This window comes from Salvia splendens, chromosome 19 (genome assembly GCF_004379255.2).
Source record: "Salvia splendens isolate huo1 chromosome 19, SspV2, whole genome shotgun sequence".
Taxonomy (NCBI): Eukaryota; Viridiplantae; Streptophyta; class Magnoliopsida; order Lamiales; family Lamiaceae; genus Salvia; species Salvia splendens.
Window position 1 is genome coordinate 19,622,177 of NC_056050.1, and position 23,351 is coordinate 19,645,527.

Here is a 23,351-nt window from a genome sequence, read left to right on the forward strand (position 1 = left end):
GGTTCCATCCGGGCAGTTTTCATTATACCGGCGAGAGACGCGCTACCAAAACCTATCCCCGCTTTGGTTCGTGCCAACCTCCGGATCATCAGAGATAATCAAATAGGCTTTGAATAACTGATCCATCTCCGCCGAAATGTACGGGGCGCGGACACCACGAGGAGTAGGAGTAGGAGGAGTTTGAGAGCCGCTGCTCCCTCCCTATCCGGGTTCCGGTGCCCACTCGTATCGCCTATCGGGGGATCTTGGTCGTCCACCGGGTAAGGCCGGTAGCCACCCGGAACTTGAGAACCTTGGGTTTGAGTAGGAGTCGAGAATTGCTTTTCCGGAATAGGGAATGGTTGTGAGCCGAACCATTCGTGGTTCCAACCGCGGGAGTCGGAGGGGTGATCGCCGGAGCCGGACATTTTTTTTGTAAGAGTGAAAGATTGAAAATTGATAAGAGAATTTAGATGAGAATTGTGTAGTGTGGTTAGAAATTTTTTGTGTGGAAGTGAGGGTATTTATAGAGGAAAATGTGAATTTTGGGGAAAAAAATTGAAAAATAAATTAAAAGTGGGGAGAAAACAGATATAATTTATTGGGAAGTTAGAAAATATTTTTTTTATTTAAAAAAGATTTTTTTAAATTATATTTGTCTTTTTTTAAAAAAATTGAAAATGACCACGGCTTTGCCGTTGGCCAATCCTGTCGCGCCACGTCAGCCTGCTCATCGGTACGGACGTGCTAGATCCTAGATGTATCGAGCAGAGCCGTGCCAGCGGGAGACAGGGGAGTGTCGTGCCAGCAGAGGAGTGAGAATGCTGTGCGGGCTCGCATAGTCAGTCTAAAACCCTTAATTAGGGCTTTTCCCGCCCTTAATTACCCCTCTTCTCTTGCTGCTCCTCGCCTCGCCTTCCCTTCACCCCAACGCAGCAGAAAATCTCTTCATCCTTCAGCAATGGTCTCTGCCAAGCAGCTCTTGTCAGCAATCGAGGCGGCGCTGCTGGCGCGGACTCCGCCCCCGGCTGCACAGAGGGTCGAGCTGATGCACGCCATCCGCCTCTCGATCCCTTCCCTCAAATCTCTACTCTCCTACCCGGTACCTTCTTACTTCATATGTTTCAATTCTCTCTCATTTCTACTAGGCTAGCATATGCTCATTGAATTGCGAGAATTTGAGATTCAGAAATCGTCATTTTACTTCCTGCATTTTCATGAATCAAATGTCCAGTTATGGTACCTGATTTTAGGGTTGTTCTTAATGTGATACGTAGAAACATCTTATGAGTTTTCTAATCAAAATGCTGGCCCCTTAGAAGTTGGTTTAGGAGCATACAACAGCGGCAAGATTTCCATACATCTGTCTATCTGGCAGCAGCTCCTGTATTTTTTAATAACGATTTATGACATTTCACAATTTGTAGGCTCCAAAAGCGTCAGACAGAGCTCAAGTCCAGTCCAAAGAAGTGAGACTGCCGGATTCCCCGCCAATCTCTCTCGATGATCAAGATGTTCAGATAGTTAGTTTCCACCTTCCTTTTATCTTAATCAAAAGTTATGAATCTTTACTTTTGGATTGGAATAAACATACTGACCACCTTGAGGAGATTGAGGAATTTGATGAAGAAACAAGGATGAATAAGTGAATCATTGAGGTTAATGAAGACAAGTAGTTATTAAACTGACATTCATTAGAAACTTGATTTATTTAGCAAGAAATGGAAGTCCATATCTATAATTTCATATTATCTCGTGAAGATGTTTCTTTTGACTCTCCATTATGGATTTAGTTTTATGCTAATAAGCTTAAATTTTTCTCACTTATAGATGAATTCTTAGATGTAGAAAATATTGATGTCAGAATATGATTTAATAAAGTTATGAGATATATTAAACTTAGGGTTTATTGCTTTAATATATCACAATCTTTTCATGGCTTTACAATGCAACATAGCCTTTTTTGTTACTAACCTTCAAGTTCGCATGTGTTTATGATCTGCCTCACAATATAACTAAAACCATCCTTTCTTAAAGGATAAGGTGCTTGTCACGCATTCCCATATTTTACTTCCAGCAGAATGTGGTTTAAATGGTATTTGAAAAATGTGACTACAGGTATTAGAGTGTTGCATAACATGAAGTTGCAACTCTTAATGTTTAAATATATTGCAAATGCTTATGTTTGGCTTTGGTTACAGTAACTGTAATTCAGCATCTGATCCTCAAACATTTCTTGGATAACAAGATGCAGGATAATAGCTTTCCCCTTATTTTGGATGAGATAAAAAATCTGCAGCCCTTAGTCATTTCTAGCTTTTTTTAGCTGTAACATGTTGCACTTTTTGGAATTATAAATTATATTAGGGATCAAAAAGAGATAATGGAAGCTGATCGCTTATCCATTAAGCCAAGAGATGTTATAATATGCTGCTTATACTACCATCTACTGATCTTTCACATTTTGCATTGATGCTTAATAGCAAACCTAAATCCTAATTGGTTGATTAGCTGATTTTGTAACTGTGACAGTAATCCATTTTTTTAACCTACATGCTCTTATTTTCTCTTTATTTGCAAAACCGTGTTGATGTATGATTGTGTCCAAGTCTTTCACTTCAGTCTGCCTTTCAAATAATTACTTGTTTATGATCTTCAGGCTTTAAAGATGAGCGACGATCTCCATCTCAATGAAATAGAATGCGTGCGTTTGCTAGTGTCATCCAATCAAGAGGTAACATCTGATTTTCTTGTCCGTAGATGTTCACAAGAAAATAATGCTGTGCTGCCTAGAACTGGATTTTTAAAATCGTTATTAGTTATATCAAGTTCTAAATATGGTGAAGCAAGCCTATAACCGAAAACAATGAAAAAAAAGGAAAACCGAAGAAAGATCAGATGAGAAAATTGTTAAATATATTTGAATAAAGAGGTCACGGTAATATATTTGTTATCATAGTACTGTTTTGAATTGCATATAGCATCTCTGCGCTTCCTTGTTGCTTTAAATCATTATCTTTTGTTTTCTTGCAGTGGGGATTGCTAGGTCGTGACGCATTAGATATTTATCGTCTTGGTGTAGGACTTTGGTATATGGAGAGAAGAGATCTACTTACATCACTTTACATGCTATTGAGGGTATTGTTTCTTCTTCCTCGCATCCCTAGTAATACTTTTACTGTGTTCTTAATTGCTATTACTGTTTGCTTTGTGCAGGCTACTGTTCTTGATCAGGGTCTCGAGGGTCTTGAAGCTGATCTTGTTACAGAAATTCAAAGTTATTTAGAAGATCTCATTGCTTCTGGACTTAGAAAGCGGTTTATTTCACTCATAAAGGTGTAATCTTCTTTTCCAAAGATTTATTCATCAGATGAAGTAATTTCTCTCTGTGTATTCTATCAGTATTTGGTCATTTTGATATTTAATTTTGATTTCAAGCCCTTTTGCTCATATATTCTGTTTAGATTCTCAAAATTGGAAAATTTCAATTTACTGTGTTAGAATTGTTTAGGATGTTGCACTCACTTGCACATTAAGGACCTGCATGTAAACAATTAATGATTAAATTAATAACATTCAACTTTAAGCGTATCCCAATCTGGCAGTGCGTACTCTGTCCCCAGCTCTCCTCTAAAATTGATATGATGTAGATGGAACAAGGTATGCTTTTTGGTGCTTAGTAGTTTATGTAGGAATTAGGATACAGATCTTCAATCAGAATGTTAAGTGGCTCAATATAATAACTAAACATAGGTGTGGAAAAAAGGTGTATATATATGGATTATGGAGAGATTTATATAGCAAAATGTAATACGCCCAGTATGTCTGATCAAAATGCAAGTGAGACCCATTAGATTTTATTTTTTCTTGGTGTAATACTTTAAACCTAGAGCTTACTTCAGTGAAGGATCATTTTATGGAACAGATTGAAATGCAAGTCAGCCTATTTGAGTTTATTGTTCTTAAGTTCCTGGCAAGCCAGCAGTGAAAGATCTGCAGTTACAGGCTTTTGCGATCTTATCTCTTTTACTATTTCTTTGTTACCCAGATTTTACACAGAATAATGCAATAATGCAGTTACTTGTTAATGTAGATTTGGATGATCTGAAAGGTTTTATATTACCAGTAGATCCATGAAAAGATGATGTATGTGCAGTTTTTTCTTCTATTTTGTGTTTCCTGATGGGACGCCTATATTTTCCCTGTTCTTGTTGCGTTCTTGCTTGTCACTATCTCTTTCCCTGTCCCTATCTCCTTCTTCACTAATGAATACATTAGGTTCATCACATGATTTTCTCTTAAGTAGGAACTGAAAAGAGAAGACCCTACAGGTGTAGGAGGCCCCAATTCTGAGAGCTACATTCTTGACTCAAGGGGTGCTTTGGTGGAGAGAAAAGCTGTAATTTCTAGGGAAGGCTCATTCTTGGTCATTGCCTTGTTCTTTCAATTTTGGTTGAGCGTGCAAGTAAGCCTGAGAAGGATATCTTCTGCTGAAACTACTTTTAAGCTGCTATTGTGATTTTGATTCCACCTGTAATTACAATGTTTAAAATCTTTTTCAGCTGCAGCGTAAGTGCAAATTTGTATGACTATAGAACATGCTCTGCAAAACTTGCAGTTCTTGCAAACTATATGACATGCTTAATCGCTTAAATCTCTTTTAATTGAAAATCAATACTGATTAGTTCTGCTTCAATTTGTATGTTGTCATTAGGAAAACACAATTTGAAATTCAAATCCCAGAATCATTCATGAATTCCAAGGAGTCAATAGTCAATGGTTCAAAATTCTCGTATGAAAATACACATTTTATTTCGCAATAGAAAACCGAGAGAATGTTTTTAGCATTGTGTATTTTCACATACTATACAATCAAAGGGATTTGCAGTTCTTGCAAATTATATGACATGCTTAATCTCTTTTTGCATGCCTTTAATGTATATCCCTTACTCTCACACGCTCTGCACAACTTGCAGTTCTTGCAAAACATATTACATGCTTAATCGGTTATTGCATGCCTCTAAAGTATTTCCCTTACTCAGTACTCTTTAGTCTCGTTATTTCCAAGTAATTTTAACCCCATATCTTAGATAGTTTCCGGTTCATGCCTTTGGCTATGAAGTTATTTAAGTCATGTCATCCAAACTTGAATAAGAGGAGAGCTTTGCAAGAGTGAATGATAAGACTGCATTTGCTACATGCAGGCACTGAAGATGTTAAAGATATACTTTTTGCTTTAAGAGAATGTGCTCTGGAATACACTGGGGCCACAGATACTATGAAGCATCAGGTCTGAAATCTTACTTTATGATTATAAGGCTCTGTAAACGAGTCTCCTATGATTATTTTGTTCATTTTTGTTTTGTTACTGGAGATATGGAGTTCTATTCTTTTTCTGTGCAGATAATATACAGCCTTCTATTCTCTATTGTCATTGCTTTCATATCAGATGCTTTGGGTACAACACCTGACAAAGTGTCAGTCTTATCTCACGATGCTTCATTTAGGCATGGTTTTAATGAGATTGTAAGATTATTAACCTACTTTATTGATATCTATCTGTGTGTCATATGATTCTTACTTGATCTAATGGTTCCTTCAGGTGATGGCTAATGGAAATGATCCTTTAGTTGAAGGTTTTGTTAATTGTGTAAGGTTTGCGTGGGCTGTACATTTGATGTTAGTGCAAGATGGAAATGATATGAAAGAGATAGCAACTAGTACTCCTTCCAATGATATGAAAAGTATTTTCTCATGCTTGGAAGTTATTTTTGCCAATAATGTCTTCCAATTTTGGCTCGATAAGGTTCTCAGATCTGCAGCTTATCAGGTTGGTGACTTTTTGTGTTGCTATGTAGCAATTACTGGATCATTTATGAAATCCTTTTTGTGAAGATTAGAATTGCATATGGATTCCTCTTCATAGAAAGACAATCTTCCTAATCTCGTAAAATAGTATTCAAATGTGGATTGATGCTTCACTGTGGGTTTTCTAGTTGATTTATTGTATGCATGTCAGAATCTCCTTTTAATCATTTAAATTTTGATGTTAAATAGTCGTTAGCACCTAAGTCTTTGCTGTATATATGTTTTTTTACTAGTGGCTAGGGTTTTATATCATCTCAATCCTAAATCTATTTTAAGCAATACCAACAGGAATATGATTTTCGTTTCTCATTTCCTTTTTCTTTGTCTTTGATTCCATATTTTACATGTTTGTAGAACCATCTTTTCAAGGCCTAATTGTATGTAGTTGTGACTTGTGAGCTACCGTTTCTAAAAATCTTTGCAATGAGCCACATGTGGTGTACCTCATCTTTGGTGGTCTTTACAGTTGTCATTCTGGAGTTATGGCTTTTGGATGCCCGTGCTTTGTTGTTTGTTTGAGTAATGTTTTTAGTGCAATTAAGTACTTCAATATGTGCATATTATATGAAATGGGTGGACAATAGTTCTATTTGGTATTTAGGCAGTATGGCATATTTGGTATGATTATGAATTACTCCAACAATGTTTTTCCATTCTTAATCAGACACTATAAACCGATTGATATTTACTCGAGTCTTTTCTATACTGTCTTTGTGTGTGGAGTAGTTTGGTAGATGTTTCTTGGAAGTCAGAAGTAAGTAAATATTATTGTTGTTTAGCACTGGGCTCCCTCATGCTCCCTTTCCCGCATGAAATTGTATTCCCCTCTGCTTATATGTTCCTCTGCATTTGTGTTTCTTTCTGCTGTGTTTTCATCTGTATATTTGTCCTCACTTCTTTCGTTATGGCTTATACTATATTATCCCTCTGAATATGAAGATTGCCAGTACTCGATAAAGAATGATATTAAAATATTTGTTTGACTAAGAGTACCTTCCTGATTCTTTTTATGCCACCTATCTCTTTCTTGAGCTTGCCATCAACTTAAGTTTTCTCTCTTTCTACAGAATGATGATGAGGATATGGTCTATGTCTACAATGCTTATCTTCACAAGCTAATGACATGCTTTCTTTCACATCCACTTGCCAGGGACAAGGTTCGTTGTATTATGTTTTGTTAGATTCGTTAACTTTTGAAATAGAATTTGAAATTACCTTGGACTATGAACTATGAAGGGTTCTAAGTTTGCCAAGTGCAAATTTATGTCTTTCTCTTCCTATGATAATGTTGGAATTTGTACTTTGATGCTAATTTATTCTAACAGGTCAAAGAAACAAAAGAGAAGGCTATGGCCATACTGAGTCCATACCGCGCTGCTGGCACTCATAACCAGATGATAGAAAGCGGTGCCCATCCCCAAGAAACTTCTGAAATTGCATCACAACCTTTTGTCTCTCTTTTGGAGTTTGTCAGTGAAATATATCAGGTGTACATTCTTGCTCCTCTGCTTACTGCACATGCAAATTTGGTAAGTATGTTTGTGATGGAAATAATACTATTAAACCAAGCAATGAACAAACAAAAGTATATTATTTGCTTTGAGTAATAGAATGAACAAAATGCAAAATGACAATAGTTCATTGGAAAACTTCCCATCCAGCTTAACTGCACAAGAGGACAATGAGAAACTTTGATAAAAATGGCTGAAATAAGTAGCTCATGATTGCTTAAAAGGTGGTCAAGCTGTTCATCAGGGTGAATGGCATGACAAGAAGTCTAGAATTCATAACCTGCGTGTGCATTGGTTTGGGTGAGCTCCTGTCCAACTTTTATTCTATAATAACTAGATAGGGCATCGAAAACAGATCTTGTACAGAGCACCATCCCCGATTTCTCAAGCAGAATCTTCCTCGTCTATCCTGATGCGTGTTGCATGTCCTAATTTATTGCTCAAGCTATCGGCCATTAAGACTGAACCAGACTTATTCTAACTAGTAGTATTTTATTTATGCAAGAAAATAGTATTGTGGACTTCCTCTAATTCCTCTTGTTGCTTCCAGTCCTTGGTGCAGTGCATGTAGACCCACTGTATAATTTTTCAGCTGCCAAAAAAGGAATCTTCAGGACCAACTAAGTGATTTCACTTTCCTTTTCAAAGAAATGTTGTCATTGTTTGTGTTGGATTATGCGAGTCACAACTCACTCCACAAGATTCACATGAACCAAATAGTCTATCGGTTTCTTAGATAGTAGTATCTAACTTCAAGTTATCCTCCCTAGTGTCATCTGCCAAAGTGAATGAATGACTATCCTATAGTATGGTAGTCCATCAACCCATTTCAACCGAAGCAAACAAGTCCAAAGAGTTATGTATCATCTTTGATTTTGATGTGGTTCTGATCTTTATGTATATAACTAATTAATTGAACTAAGCTACCTGGGTTTTCTGGTGGACGTAATTTATGTATTGAACACAGTCATGAACATGGCTTTCAAGGTTCTTGAATTGGCTTGCATGATTTTGATTTGTATTCCACCTAAGTTCATATTTGCACGGTTGATGTTTAGTCTTTTAGGCTCTCAAGTGTCTCTAACATCCTATATATCTATTCTCAACTGATAATTAGGCTCAAATACTTTTTCCTGTATCTGGTACTAAATATTTTTGACATCATGTAGATTATGTTTTCATGTTGCTAGCAAGATCAATAATTAGTTTACTAGTTTAGTCATTTAAGATGTTTTGCTTTGATGGTGTTATTTCAAATTCCGACTGTTTTAACTGTGCTACAACTTTCTGCAGAAGGAACCTGAATTACTCTCTGGTAATGATGTTATTTGGACATTTGTTAAGTTTTCTGGTGAGGATCATACCAATTCTCAAACGCTCGTGGCGTTCTTGAACATGCTAAGTTCCTTGGTATGTTCCCTGTCCACTTTTGGCTGAAAATAATAATAAAGTTACAGTAATTTCGTTTCCATTCTTTACTGGTTAGTGTTGCCTCCTTATATAGGCTTGTACTCCGGAGGGCGCTTCCAAAGTTTTTGAGTTGCTTCAGGGGAAAATATTTCGCTCTATTGGGTGGAGTACTTTATTCGACTGTTTGTCTATTTACGAGGAAAAATTTAAGCAGTCTTTTCAGACACCTGGGGCAGTATTGCCAGAGTTTCAAGAAGGCGATTCCAAAGCACTAGTTGCGTATTTGAGTGTTCTGAAAAAGGTGAAGATTTATACACTTTATTTAAACTCAATTGTCTTGACCACTTACCAGTTGAACATCAATAATTTTCCAATTGCATTTACCTTTATGGACTAAATGATTTTTAGCTTGTACATCATTAGGGTTATATTTTTCTTGATCTATTTGGTTGTAGAGGGGAAGAAAAGATGTTTTAACATAAGGAAGGAGCCTGTATCAGTGTTGGGATAGGATTAAGTTTGGGATTATCTCATGCTTTCTAAACCATGATGAAATTGGTCATACATGTTTAAAGAATGGAGATATTAGCTCTGTTTTAATTATAGCCTTGTCTTTGTTAGTTTTTCCTCTGGATGTCCTGTCCACTTCTGGCTCCTTCCATTCAGTCCAATAGATAATTTCTTCTTCTTTTCCAATAGCAAATTTCCATGCTGCTATCTTTTTCCCCAGTAGCTTAATAACATTATCAGAACTCCAGGTAGCAGTCTCAGATGACTGAAACTGTAACAGGCCCTATTTTATGATCGACCAAAGATATTATGTTGTTATTGAAGAAGCTTTTGGTTGTGTTTATGGACTGATTTATCTTGTATGAGATTTGTGAACTGTTTATTTTTTTTCTTCCCAAAGTCATGTTTATACTTTGTAAATAAAAACTGAAGGTTTGCTTGTTTTTTGCTTATTATCCTTTCCCTGTGATATAGGTTGTGGAAAATGGAAATCCCAGTGAAAGGAAGAACTGGTTTACTGATATCGAGCCACTGTTCAAACTCCTCAGTTATGAGAATGTTCCTCCTTATCTCAAGGTTCTTCTCACAATTTTAGAGTTTTTCTCACCTTTTAATGTTATTCCTCCAGCAAGTTAAGATTCCTGAATGTCTTCTGCATGTATTTTTAGGGTGCTTTGCGCAATGCCATTGCTACATTTGTTCATGTATCTCCTATTATGAAAGAAACAATTTGGAGGTTCTTGGAGCAGTATGACTTACCTGTTGTTGTTGCACCCAATGCTGGATACACTGGACAAACTATGGAGACACAGGTGAGTTACTTTGCCTCTTTGCTTATATTACCCAGAAATTTATATAATCTCTTTCAATATTAGAACTTACCCAATATTTTCTTGAGTATCACATTCTCATGACCAAAATTTAATCAATGGATTGATTTGACACCCTTAAGCTATTTGATAGTATAGTCTTTCGTTTGAAATCGTATGTGAAACTCAGGTAGTCAATGCATACGAACTCAAATCAATCTTCCTTTACTTTCTCGTTTTGATTGCTATCTTATCTGATTGGCAGTGTTGTTACTTTTTTTTGTTGCAGGTGTATGATATGAGATTTGAGCTGAATGAGATTGAAGCTCGAAGAGAGCAATATCCTTCCACTATCTCCTTCATCAATCTATTAAATACTCTTGTCTCTGATGAACAGGATGTCAGTGATAGAGGGCATAGGTATTCATAGTCCAAAATTTATTATGGTAAAACTTGTAAAATTCTTGTTAACATTTTTATTGTTTGTTTTACCAGATTCATTGGCATCTTCAGATTTGTATATGATCATGTATTTAGCCCATTCCCACAGAGAGCCTATGCAGATCCTTCTGAGAAGTGGCAACTAGTTATAGCTTGTCTTAAGCATTTTCGGATGTGAGTTCGATCAATTCCTGGATTAAGCAGCCTCACTAAAATTGATTTTGATATCTGATTCTTTATATGTATTTTTAACTTCTATCATTGCTGCTATAATTTCTCTACTTTAGTTCCAGAATGTTATTTTTGTAATGCCATTCTGCAAATGTTAACATGTGTAGGATGTTGAGCATGTATGATGTAGGAGAAGAAGATAGTGATGCTTTTGTTGACGAATCTCAAAATTCATCGGGGCGGCAGTCTTATCCAATTCATATGCAGCTTCCAGTTGTTGAAATTATGAAGGTATAGCCTTTTGATTGTTTTCTGATCATCTGTAGGTGCTTTCGTTGAATTGCTGATGTTTCCATTCAGTTTTGCCAGTCTGCTTTTATTTTTCTTATGATAAATCTGAAATTTGTTTGCTTTTTTAAAGAGTTAGTACATTTGGCAAACAGCTTTATATGAAGGACCAGGAACAAATATCTTAACATTTGCAATGCTAAAAGAGTTTTAAAGCTCTTTCTTCTTCTGATGCATATTCACCAATCTGTAACTTATGTAGGTGTGTGAGTGGTATTAGATTATTATCCTCTCGCTAACAAGGATGCTGTTACATTATTGAAAACGATAGCTTCTGTCATTTTGTTTGGGTGATCGTGTTTTTGTATTGTCTGCTTTTCATATTCTCTCATGTCGACTATAGTAAATTCTTGGAGATCCTTGTTTTGAAAGAACCCAAAGCTTGTGAGATTTGTATTCGTAGAAATTGAACTATGTAAATGCTAAAGCTTGAAATTAAATTGCCCACTGCATGGGAAAAGAACTATTAACCATCTCACTAAATAAACTACATTATTCATTTTGGTGATTGTGTGTTTGTATTGTCTGCATATCAGTTTCCTTTTTGTGCTTGCCTTTCTTAATATTACTTCTAATAACCTTGGGTTTATGATTAAAACTGATAAATTATATTCTGTTATTCTTACGGGGTTGAAAAGTTTCTCATGAGTTTTTTATTGGTTATTATGCAGGATTTTATGAGTGGGAAAACCTTGTTTCGGAATGTATTGGGGATTGTTTTACAAGGAGTTAATTTTCTAATCACAGAACGTACAAATCAGATTCACGGGCAGCTCCTTGAAAAGGCTGTCCTGCTTTGTTTGGAAATTGTGGTTCTTGTTATGGAAAAAGATTCAAGTGTTTCTGACTTCTGGCGCCCCCTGTATCAGGTATTTATTGCTATATCTTGTTTTTGCCCATTATTCAATGCTATATTTGAATGTTGATTTATGGGGCAAAGTACTGCTTCTTTTCACTTTTTTGACAACTCTTAATAACTGTTTTTCTTTTACTCCATGAGTTAATTTCATAGTTTTGATGGAAACATGTTAGATCAGATATCGAGGTTCTGAACAATTTTAATATTTCTAATTTCTAATTAGGTAAATTCTTCTGTCATTTATTTCTATAGTCATTTTACCGTTAGTTCACAAATACCCCTGCATTTACACTACTACATCAATATACTGAGGCAGTGCAGCTGAAAAAGCTTGTCAACCCAAAGGAATCAATTCAAGCTCTAATGGTGAGCATCCTTATAAAAGTTCCTTGATTTGATGAGGGCGCCATCAGAATCTTCCCCTAATTTTTGAGATTAGGATTTCTTGGATTTAGTTATGAGCAATCAATTAAGAGATTTGTTCAGTTCCTGACATGGAGCTCTTATTTCATGGCTTTCTGAAGCTTTCAGTCTTAGCCTACCTTTGAAATATACTCATGCTTTTCAGTGGAGCAGTAATTAATAGTTCAGCTACGTCAGGTAAAAGAAAACTAGATATCTAGATCAAACCATCTAGTAGTGGTTGCAGGAGTAATGTTCCTGCTTCCACTAACAAATAATGAAATGAAATGGAAATCTACAACTCTTTTTTTCTTCTCGTCGGAATGCTTAACCTTTAATTTGCTTTTCTTGCTTCTGTTAATTTATATTCCTGTTCTCATTATCCTCTCAGTTGTGTGCCACCGGTGATCTTCATTTAATGCTCAACCTAATGTTATTGAACATCTGTATTCACGCGCTGACACTTTATTAATATCTAAGCCAGTGCACCGAGTGGAAAAATCCCTGATTGTTTGTTTGATGCAGCCTTTGGATGTCGTTCTCTCTCAAGATCATAGTCAAATTGTAGCTTTACTTGAATACGTTCGATATGATTTTCAGCCGCAGATTCAGCTATGCTCCATTAAAATATTGAGTATTCTAAGGCAATTGCTCAATATCCCTTATTTTCATCTGCAGTCATAATCTTAAGGTGAAAATACTTGCTGATTATGACTAGTTGTCTTTAATGTTAATGGATGCAGTTCTCGTATGGTTGGGCTCTCACAGTTGCTCTTGAAATCTGGTACTGCTAACACCTTGATTGAGGATTATGCTGCCTGCTTAGAGATGCGGTCTGAAGAGTGTCAAATATTTGAGGACAGTGGTACAGATCCTGGTGTCCTAATTATGCAAGTAAGCCCCCCTTTAAAAATATATTTATGCAAGTAAAGCCTTTTATGCATTCTTATTTGTCAACAATATTGAAAGCACCAATCTCTATTCATATTTCATGTTATGAACTGGACCAAATTAAACGGGAAAAAGACTTAAAGAGGCAAGAATTTCATCAAGGGGCTATAGAGTAGTATATAGAAACTTTAATGTGTTCATAATAGTTAGAAACTTTAGGTCATGCAGCTGAATAGGACACATGTAGCTTGCAATCATTAAATAGTTGGGCTTGGCTAGTTCTGTTTGCATATTTTCTTTTGATGGTAAATTAGTTTAAGTAATAAATTAAATGTACACTTTTAAAACAACACTCTGTCATATCCCAATGGAAATAACTCAACTTGGGAAAAGCCGATGAATGCGATGGGATAACCACAATCACAGAATGAGGTTTTCTAGAACAAAGCCTAAGGGGAGAAGAAAAAATAACCAAGAACAACAAAGAGAAGAAGGGACATGAGGCATCCTAGTACAACCAAACACACCTATGTCCGTGGAGAAAGGAACAGGGACCTTTAACAAACTAGCTACGACAACCACCATTGCAAACTACTAATGGGGGTGGCCTGGACTTGTCTAGCACTTGTCGAAGAAGGCCGATGGGATAAATCCCATCAAGGAAAAGAATACCTGGAAAGGACACTTGTATATCCAGAGAAGCAGGAAATATTGATTGAATTGAAACTGAGTTGCTCGCCCACAACCTCCTGATGAAATCTTTTTCAACTAATGCTTGACCACTAATTGGCTTGCAGTAATGTCAGAAACTAAGGGTTACTTTGTTTCATGGCCTCAAAGCACATAGCCATTGTTTACTAAACACTTATACAAAAGAGAATCACATCAGAATTTAACACTGTTTATTTAATCTTAAACAGTTGGTTAAATTTGCTTTAATTCTCTTTATATTTTTCTGCATCTGTTATGATCCATCTAGAGAGTCCATAACTTTAATGTTCTGAATGCAGCTTCTTATCGATAATATCAGTAGACCAGCTCCAAATATCACTCATCTATTGCTTAAATTTGACATTGATGGCCCGGTTGAGAGGACATTGCTTCAACCAAAGTTTCAGTACAGGTTTTTAAAGCTATTTCACTAAAAATAAGCTAGTACTACACTTATTTATAGATTGATTTGATTTCTTTTGCATTACTTTGTTAAACATATAACATGCTTTATTGTGTCTTATAGTTGTCTGAAGGTCATTCTTGGAATTCTGGACAAACTTTTGATTCCAGATGTCAATGCTTTGCTTCATGAGTTCGGCTTTCAGGTTAGGAGCGTTAATAAATGTTTATGCTATTTGTCAATGATTCGATGATGTGGATGCTGTAGAACCACCTGCTTTGTACCTATGTCAGCATAAGCTAAGTACTTTTCTGCAGCTCCTTTATGAACTTTGCGTGGATCCATTGACTTCGGCACCTCTTATGGATTTGCTGTGTACCAAAAAGTACCAGTTTTTTGTTAAGGTGATTCCTTTGCCATGATATATTCAAATTTGTTTATTAAGTCAACGAGGAGGCTTTGGCTAATATTATATTGATTATATGTCCTAAAATCTAGCATCTGATTTCAATTGGTGTTGCTCCCCTTCCAAAGAGAAGCAGCAGCCAGGCGCTTCGAATCAGCTCACTCCATCAGGTTTTATTACTGACTAATCCATATTTATTTTCATCTGTAATGTGTATGCGAATTTTATTTCTATTTCTTTTTGTGCATGTGCCCGGCTGCCAATGCATGGTTGATTGGTTTCTAATTTAATATTCTATTTTGCTTTGTTATAAAGTAGAATCAAAACCTCTAAATGGTGCTAGCCTTGACATCAGAACAAGTAATTGCTTCCTTGCTAATTTTTGCTTCTTGCCTCCTGTAGAGAGCCTGGCTGTTGAAGCTTTTAGCTGTAGAATTACACTCAGCAGACATACTACTAGATCACAATCATCATGAAGCCTGCCAAAGTATTCTCACTGAGTTGTTTGGCCAAAGACATGCGGATTATGGCATTGATCTCGATGGATCCAATTATATCCTTCATAATGACACACAAATTGGAGCAAATGGTCCCATTAGTAAGAGTAAGGTAATGTGTTTCTATCATATTTGTCAGGATAAGCAATTTTTTCTGGATGTATGTTCTTTCAGTTTTACCTCACTAACAGAAAATTACATAGTGAGGTAAGCAGTTCCTTCATTACTTGGATTCAGTGCTTGTCTAAAATGAGTACACTTGTTGGTTTACCCTTATTTTGGATAATAGGTGCTCGAGTTGCTTGGTGTTGTCCAGTTTGAGTCGCCTGATATCACTTTGAAGTCGTCGCAGTTTGTTTCTAGTGCAAAATACTCATCCCTGGTAAGGTGAAATCATTTTTACTGTAGTATATTTACTTTTATCTAATGTCACATGCTTTGCAGGCTGAGGATATCCTCTCCAGCCCAACTACATCAGGAAGGAGTGTCTATTACAGTTCTGAACGTGGAGATCGCCTTATTGACCTAGCATCTCTTAGAGATAGACTATGGCAGGTATTTTCTCGTCCCCACCTCCTCACTCTTCATGTTCGAGTCGTCTACTTGTGATTTCATTGAAATAAAGTTAATAAATTGATTATACTTTCTCTTGACAGAAATTCAATTTGTACGATGCCCAGTCAAGTACTTTTCAGGGTGAAGCTGAGTTGAACGAAATAAGGGAAGCTATTCAACAACTTTTAAGATGGGGATGGAAATACAACAAGAACCTTGAGGAACAAGCTGCACAGCTACATATGTCAACAAGCTGGTCGCAGATTGTTGAGGTTTGCTCCATTTTTATGCATATCTTTCTTACAATATGCTTTAATCATGAATCTTTCACAAATTGAGTTTGCTCTGGGAGTTGGGGGAAACTTTTTTGTTACTTTTGTATATTCATAAAATCAGTCCTGCCATTTTTCTTTTTCTTGGTGCTGATCCTTAGCCTTTTAAGGTGACAAGATGCCTGGAAGTTGGTAAATGAAAATGGTGGTTTTGATTTAAGAAGTTGATTTTTTTTATTGCTCCTTCCTATTTAATTTTATTAATTGTCTTCCTTATTTTTTGGTTGTGATCCTATTTGTTTACCTCCAGATAGCTGCATCCCAAAGGATCTCATTTCTTGAGAATCGATCTGATATACTATTCAAGTAGGTCCATATCTGCCATTATGTTATCTACTAAGGTATGCTTGTGTTGGTACTCACTCTAGAGTCATATGAAAAGGTTACTAGATGCTACCTTGAACTTCTCTGGTGCTCCTGACTGTTCCTTGAAGATGGCTCAGATATTAACCCAGGTTATAAACCAAATAAATCAGCTTCTTCGAGCTTATTTCTGTATATATTGAATGTATATTGATGATTTGTTGCATCTTTCAAGGTTGGTCTCACTTGCATGGCAAAACTGCGTGATGAGAGATTTGTCTTCTCTAGTGACTCAACATCTGATACCGTCACATGCCTTGACATTATCATGAGTAAACAATTATCTAATGGAGCTTGCCGCTCTATTTTATTCAAGCTAATCATGGCAATTCTTAGACATGAATCTTCAGAAGCACTGAGAAGGCGGTAATGACATCCGACTGAGAAAATACTGCTTCCTCATTGCAATGTCTAGAAATGAAAAGTGAAAACTAATAAGTTTTGAATATGTTTTGTTATTTCTTAATCCAGCCAATATGCATTGCTACTTAGCTATTTCCAGTACAGTCAGCACATACTTGATTCCGATGTTCCGGCAACAATTTTGCAGTTCTTGTCTGAAAATGGACAAGAAGATGAAGAATTCGATCTTGAAAAGGTTCAGATTCATAATTTAAACATTTATTTCCAGCACTTTTATTATATTGACCAGAGCACATCTCTTACAGATTGATAAAGATCAAGCTGAATTAGCTCATGCAAACTTTTCAATCCTCAGAAAGGAAGGCCAACCCATTCTTAATCTGGTTGGATAATCACAAAAATCTTCTCTGAAATTTGCACTCTTCCTTTGTCCATGTTATTTGATTAATGTTTTACCATTTGTTGCTGATGATGAACATAAGCAAGCTAAAATGTTTAGTTTTTTTCCTACCTTCACATTACACTCTGAGATGCTGAAATCAAAGAACGCAGTCTAATACCTTTAAGAATGAAATATAACTGTGACATATAGTGTAATGCCAGGAGAATAAGATCAATAACTAAGGAAGGTGTACTACTTATATAAGTAGGAAATATGAACTTTGGTTTATGTTGTATGTGGGACCCTGCAGATTAGGATTCGGTTAATAAGTTAATCATTCCTCAAGACCTCAACAATTGGTGTAGATTATGATGTCATGTTTTTCTTAAGAAATTGATGCTACATTCCGAAGAAAAACTTAGTTCTAATTGTAGATTATCGATATCGTCTTTCTCCTGATTTTTCCTAGGCATGTAACATGTGTAAAAGAAAGTTTTACTATCATGATTTCAAATTTGAATCGCTCAATATAGTTTATGCCATTTACGACACCATTCTAATGGTTCTGATAGAACATTCTAGAGCATGGAGTATAAACCTGCTGCTTCATAATGGTTGGAGCAGATACATTATAGAGTTTAAACGGTTTATTTATAATGGAATCATGTTTCTATATTGAATTGCGATGATTTCTCACAATCTTAGTTTCTTCTACTATCTGCAAGATTGTATGAGTCTGTTATGTTCAATTGGACAGTATTCCCTTATCAAGTGGCACAATTTTCTAGACATAGCCTAAAGCTGGTAAATTACCTAACAATACAAAAACTAGGAAGATTCCACACAATGAGGCTGTTAATTAAATAAATAGATGAGTGAGTGAGAACACACAAGTATTATGTCTGGGTGGGTTGCAGGAGTGAACTGACCATTACTCTGTTCTATCCAAAGATTGCAAATATTCAATGCTACTATGGATAGTTTTCTTAAGGTGCAAGTTTTTTACATTGTCGTCTCCTCTCCAATCGCCTCTTAAAAGTAAATGAAAAATCAGAGCTTACTTATTTTTCTTTTATTTTTATTTTGTGAGCCTTTACCTACTTGTTCGTCCTTTTGATTTGTATCATTTATTTATTTACTTTTTCTTTTTTGTATATAGGTTATAAAAGATGCTACACAGGGCAGTGAATCCATAAAGACTATGTCATTGTATGTCCTGGATGCACTCGTCCGAGTAGATCATGATAAGTTTTTCTTGAGTCAACTTGAGACTAGAGGTTTCTTAAGGAGTTGCTTCACGAGCATAAGTAATTTTTCTTGTCAGGTAAAGGAGCCTAAGCCTTTCCATTTCCAAAACTATATGCATAATATTGTTTTGATGTAACTCTTAATATTGTCTTGTTATCTTTTAGGCATGCAATTTTTTTATGATGACTTGAACCTTAGTACATGTGTTGTGCTTAGAATATTTTCTTTGTTGAAGAATAAACAGCAAGTTCCTTCTCTCAAAGAAGAAAGAAGATTGAGATATGAATGCACTGCGTATCATTACCATTACTTTTTCATATATATATATATATATATATATATATATATATGTATATATTATATTTTCTATGTGAATAATGCAAAACCTCATATTTTTTTCTAAATTCTGCTCTTAATTTTCAAATCCACTATAATGATAGTGAGTCTTAAACTTCACGACCGATTATGTGCTTATTTAAATTGCTATATTTGCTGATAGCTTCTGCCAATGTTCTTTGGTTTCATTTTAGATAAGTTCAGAAGAATTTCTAGTGCTTGTGCCTATTCAAAATTAAGAACCACATGAAAAAATTCCACACTTCTATCTATTAGCTTTTCAAAGTGAACTTCAGGTGTATTAACTTTATACAGTGTGCATGTACAAGACAGTTGTATATGTGATATGCATGCCATGTTTGTATTGCTGTTCTATTTGCAGCCTATGAATTTTCTAAGCTCATTTCTTCCTTCTATATTCTTGCTACTATTCAGGATGGTGGGTTTTCATTAGATTCTATGCAGCGCCTCTGTACTCTTGAAGCAGAACTTTCTTTGCTTCTGAGAATAAGCCATAAATACGGACGGCTGGGTTCTCAGCATTTATTTTCTATGGGATCTCTTCAGCACATTGCTTCTTGCAGAGCTCTACATCTTCCTGTTAAGGTATGTCACGTCTTCTCTTATCCTTCCCATCAGTACATCAGAAGGTCTTATTTAATTGGCTTTGAATAAATTACTAACCTGCATCAGGGAAATATTCGGCGCCTTGACAACAAGTTTGGGAAGAATTCTTTTGATGTTGATAAACAGCGAATGGTGATTGCTCCTACGCTGAGATTTTTGTTTTCGATAACTTCACTGGTTGATACGTCTGAGTTCCTTGAGGTTAGACAACTCAACAAATCTTTATAAATGGACTTATTATGTATTATATAAAATAACCGTTTAAGATAAGCACTATACAGTTTCAAACTATTTCATATAATTTCTACTTCCTGCATTCAGGCTGGGCTTTCTCTACAAGTACACATAAAGTTAATTAGTATCGAAGGAAATGTTGTTGTAAAAGTGGCTAGTGGCATGCCTTTGTCATTCAACCAATTACACTGAGGCACAATGTTGTTAATTTGATAAAGTTAAATGCATTTAACACAACGGCATCCCTGGGCCTATTGGTGCATGTTGCAGCTTACCATGACTAGTATATTTATATGTTTAAGGTCAATATTGTCTTCATGAAAACTTTTTATTCCAAAACAGTCATCACATATGCATTGTATTTCAACTGCTTTGAGCTGTTCCAGTCCTTTGATTTATTGTTTCTTCAGTTTGCCTTAGTTGGCTTTGTCATAGGCAATTTGTTTCTCCCCTTTTTCTTGTGACCTGTCCAAGTACATCCTTTTAATTCTACAGTGTATGACAGGTGAAGAATAAAGTGGTTCGTGAAATCATAGAATTCATTAAAGGTCATCAACTACTGTTTGATCAAATCCTCCAGGAAGATCTTTCAGATGCCAATGAACTTACAATGGAAATAATCAACCTCGTTGTGGGTATACTTAGCAAGGTAAAGATCCAAATGTATTTACTTAATCTTATCCTTGAATGTCAACAAGGTGCATGTGATTGCTGTGGTTATGTATCTTGTCCAGATAGTAGGTTGCATTTCTTGTATAATAGATGCAAATTAACTACTAGCATACAAATTTAAAATCTTTTGCTCAATTATTCTCTACTGGCTTTCAGGATTCAACAGTTGTAAATTTTTGTTTAGAGGTTTTCTCTAACTATAAACTGTTGACTTTTATAAGGTTTGGCCATACGAGGAGAGTGACAAATATGGATTAGTTCAAGGGCTATTTGGAATGATGAGTTCTCTCTTTTCTCGTGACATTTTCTCATCAATACAATCTGTGCGATCAGAGGTAGTTAGATTTCCCTTACTTTTAGTAATTTAATGGATGGAGGAATGAATGAACTAGACATCTTGAGTTTTTATGATATTTATTTATTTTCTTTATATGACATGATTTTTCAGAACTTGCAGAAAGCTGATGTTAGTATATCCCGTCTCTCCTTTAGTTTGAGCTCTTACCTTTATTTTCTTGTTACAAAGAAGTCTCTAAGGCTGCAGGTGGGTAAATTTATAACCTGCTATTGGTTTGGTTTTGTTCTCAAATCTGGATTTTCAAAATGATGAAATATGTTTTACTCGGCATTCCTTTAGGTTTCAGATGGTGCTACTGCTTCTGCATCCCAACAGCCTACACTAGCTTTATTAGCTACTTTCCTTAGTATCCTAGCTTCTGCACTTGAAAAAGCTGCAGAGGAAAAATATTTGTTGCTCAACAAGGTTTGCAGAATGATCGAGTGATATTTATTTTATAGTTTATTTATATGTCACATTAAAAGGTTTGTAATTTCTGTTTTTCTAGATTAAAGACATCAATGAGTTATCAAGACGAGAAGTTGATGAAATCGTCAATTTATATGTATCCCAAGATTATTCTCCATCCTCTGAAAGTATCCAAAAAAGGTACCTCTCTCTCTGTCTATATATCACTTGTGCACGCATACAGTAACACACACATACACGATGAGAGAGGGAGTGAGAAAACACCTTAAAGCAGAGAAGCTGATTTTTAGCAAGCAAATAACTGTATATGTTTGTGTATCATAAAGCTGTGGGAACTTTCTGCTTGCTATGGTTTAGAACTGGAACTGCAGAAAATGAACATCATCCTTGTTCATTTTCAAGATCTACTTGATCTTTTATGATCTACAAATTATTCCTTATAAATTGCTAGGTTTTTTCTTTTTTTGTTCTAGACCACGGATAACATTCCTCGAGTGTACTGGACTTTTTTTTTATTCCGCCTTTGGGAGAGATGCATGACCCTCATGCGTCTCCTTTTAATGAAACGCATGACGGAGATGCGTCTTTTATAGAGACGCATGTGGGACATGCGTCGTTAAAATTTTATTTTTTGTCTTTATTTTTTTTGAAAGACGCATAAGCGTCATGCGTCACAGGCAAAGACGCATAAGCGTCATGCGTCTTTGCCTGTGACGCATGACGCTTATGCGTCTTTCAAAAAAAATAAAGAAAAAAAATAAAAATTTAACGACGCATGTCCCTCGTGCGTCTCTATAAAAGACGCATCTCCGTTATGTGTTTCATTAAAAGGAGACGCATGAGGGTCATGCGTCTCTCCCAAACCCGGAACAAAAAAAAGTTCAGTACAAACACGGAATCTAAGTTTTATTCTAGAACAAAAAAAGAAAAAAACCCTAAATTGCTAGTTGACTTAGTCATGGTGGATCTGTCAGATGGTGTATATATATGTACCATATTTCTTTTTTTAAAGCTGTATATGCACCTCATTTCTTTTCCCGCGTGAGCAGGAGGTATATTGCAATGGTGGGTATGTGCCGGATCGTTGGACACAGGAGTCAGCTTATCATGCTATTGCTTCTGCTATCACAAAATTTGATGAACATCATCCTTGTTCATTTTCAAGATAGGTAGAGCACTTTCTTTTATTCTTGATGATGCTAATTTAATTTATGTTCCACTGATGCATTTTCCTGTGTATATACAGTTCAAATGCTCATGATTATAGACATTCTCAGAAGGCAATCACATATGACTCCTCTCTTGATTATAAAGAGGACATGCTTTCGCTTTGTGGAGAACTAGTTTCAGTTCTTGAGAGACTTGAATCGCTGAGTGAGGTATGCTGCCTAAGTTGATATTTTGCCTTGGTGAATTCTCAATTCAGTAATTTTGTTGTTTTTTGGTGAATATGGTTCAAGTATTAATATCAGTTATATCCTGATAGAAAATCGTAAAACCAGACCCAAGCCTCTTGCAGTCTAAACTCATCTTTGCTCACCTATTGTAACTTCTTATCAGTTATGTAATTCCCTCCTGTTACTCTTGGCCTGACGTTGAATGTTGATTCACAGGACAAAACAGGGAACAGCCTTGAAGTTTTCCGTCGGTTAGCCCGATCACTGAAGGAAATGTCACTTCAGAAGCAATATCTTCTTGATGTTTGAGGGTGTGTTTTCTTTGTATGTCAAACGTGGGAAGGCATTCTGCTTTGTATTTATCCTATCTCCTTAAATCGAATAGAATAACTTTGTATGGCTTTATATGAATCAAATGTAGATTTGAGCTTCTATTTATGTAACGTTGTATTGGTTTATAGTGTACAATTAAGAGCCCCTTCCAATTTTCCTCCGAATGTATTTTCCTTCTGATAAATATAGTATTGAGACAACTTAGAATTCAATCTGCTGATCCAAAATAACTGTATGATTGTATGTTGCTTGCATTCAAACAATTAAGATTTTCAAGTAACAACCAAGTCAATTTCTGAATTTTGTGTGAAAAACTCAATGCACAATAGTCAATTTTGGCATATTTGGTAGATAAGATGAGGCCCATGTTAGGAACTTAAAAGTCCCATCTTGTTTGGTAGTATGTTAAGATAACACAAGATAATTAAAGTAAGATGAGTTTTAAGATAAAGTTGGGTTTTAAGTGCTTAACATGAGCCTTATCTACCAAACAATCAAATATGCTTATATAAATTATAAGTATACTA

At 35.7% G+C, this 23,351-nt stretch overlaps 1 pseudogene; it reads left to right on the forward strand.

Annotated features, from left to right (window-relative positions):
* Window positions 1-925: 925 nt before the first annotated feature.
* Window positions 926-22,959, forward strand: LOC121778180 (annotated as a pseudogene).
* Window positions 22,960-23,351: the final 392 nt, after the last annotated feature.